Here is a 2,098-nt window from a genome sequence, read left to right as displayed (position 1 = left end):
TGCACTCCAGCCTGGGTGACAGAGTGAGACTCTGTCTCAAAAAAAAAAAATTATGTACATGAATATTCATGTACAAGTATTTGTTTGAATACCTGTTTTCAATTATTTTGGGTGTATACCTAGGAGTGGAACTGATGAGCCATATGGTAATTCTATGTTTAACTTATTGAGAAATCTCCAAGCTGTTTCCCATAGCGACGGCACCATTTTACATTCCCACCTGCAATGTACCAGGACTGTAATTTCTCTACGTCCTCACCAGTACTAGTTATTTTCCTTTTTTATCTTTTTTTTTTTTTTTTTGGCAAGCAGATAAAGGCTTGTTTTATTTTAATGGCTGATCTATGTAATCACGGAGGCCAGTATGTACAGACAAAAGGCGAGCTTTTATTTCTTGGTGTCTTCCTCCTTGAACAAAGTCTTGATGATCTCCTCCTTCTTGGCCTGGAGGCGCTCTTCACTGCGCTTCCGTGCTTCCTTGGTCTTAGGCCTGCGGGCCTCAGCCTGGTCAGCCAGGAGCTTCTTGTGAGCCTTGTCTGCCTTCAGCTTGTGGCTGTGTTCCATGAGAATCGGCTTGTTTGTGAACACATTCCCCTGCACCTTCAGGTACAGGCTGTGATACATGTGGCGATCAATCTTCTTAGATTCACAGTATCTTCTGAGCAGCCGGTGCAGAATCCTCATTCTCTTCATCCACGTGACCTTCTCTGGCATTCGGGCATTGGCTGTACCCTTTCACTTATCTATGCCTATGTGCCTGCCCTTCCAGTGGGCCAAGGTGTTTTTCTGGCATCGAGCCTGGGAATGGACCGTCACAGGCTTGCGGATGATCAGCCCATCTTTGATCAGCTTCCAGATCTGCTGATGGGAATTGGCATTGGCGATTTCATTGGTCTTATTGGGATCCAACCACACCTTCTTCTTGCCACAGCGAAGGACACTAGAGGCGAGCCTCTTCTGAAGCCTGAGCATACTCATGGCTGTAGTCGCAGCAGCGAAAGGAAAGAGCTCCCTTTTTTATCATTATTATAACCATCCTAGTGGGTGTTAAGTAGTATCTTATTATAGTCTTGATTTAAATTTCTTGATGACTAATGATGCTGAGGATTTTTCATGTGTTTATTGGCCATTTATACATCTTCTTTGGAGAAATGTCTGTTAAGATCTTTTGCTCATTTTTTAAATTGGGTTGTCTTTTTATTGCTGAGTTGTAATAGTTCTTTATATATTTTGAATACTAGATCCCTATAGGATATATGATGTGCAAATATTTTCCCCCATTCTGTAGGTTGTCTTTTCACTTTCCTGGTGGTACTGTTTGAAGCACAAAAGTTTTGTTTGTTTTAATTTTAATGAAGTTCAACTTATCTATTGTTTTCTTTAGTTGCATGTGCTTTTGGTGTCCTAAGAAACTATTGCCAAATCCAAGGTCATGAAATTCACACTTACGTTTCCTACTAAGAATTTTATAGTTGTAGCTCTTACATTTGGGTCTTTCATCTATTTTGAATTGATTTTTGAATGTGCTATGAGGGAAGGGTCAAAATTCATTCCTTTGCACATGGATATCCAGTTGTCCCAACATCATTTGTTGAAAATTATTTCCCCCATTGAATGTTATTTTTATCCCCATTGAAAAATCAGTTGGCCACAAATGTCTGGGTTCATTTCTGGACTCACAATTGTATTGGCCTATATGTCTGTCGTTATGCTGGTACTACACCATCTTGATTACTGTAGCTTTAAGTTTTTGGGTTTTTTGTTTTTGTTTTTTTGAGACAGAGTCTCACTCACTCTGTTGCCCAGCTTAGAGTGCAGTGGCCACAGTCTTGGCTCACTGCAACCTCCGCCTCCTGGGTTCAAGCGATTCTCCTGCCTCAACCTCCGGCCAGAGTAGCTGAAACTACAGGCATGTGCCACCATACCTGGAATTTTTTTTTTTTTTTTTTTTTTTTGGTATTTTTAGTAGAGATGGGGTTTCATCATGTTGGCCAGGCTGGTCTTGAACACTTGACCTTAAGTGACCCACCTGCCTTGGCCTCCCAAAGTGCTGGGATTACAGGCATGAGCCACTGCACCTGGCTTTGTTGTAAGTTTT

General features: G+C 41.4%; 1 pseudogene; it reads right to left on the bottom strand.

Annotated features, from left to right (window-relative positions):
* Positions 1 to 387: 387 nt before the first annotated feature.
* LOC109024759 (large ribosomal subunit protein eL19-like) lies at positions 388 to 1,002 on the bottom strand (annotated as a pseudogene).
* Between the last annotated feature and the right edge of the window lie 1,096 nt (positions 1,003 to 2,098).

This window comes from Gorilla gorilla, chromosome X, assembly GCF_029281585.2.
Source record: "Gorilla gorilla gorilla isolate KB3781 chromosome X, NHGRI_mGorGor1-v2.1_pri, whole genome shotgun sequence".
In the NCBI taxonomy this organism is placed as follows: Eukaryota; Metazoa; Chordata; class Mammalia; order Primates; family Hominidae; genus Gorilla; species Gorilla gorilla.
Note: the sequence above shows the minus strand (reverse complement) of the source record. Positions and strands in the feature narration are given on the sequence as shown.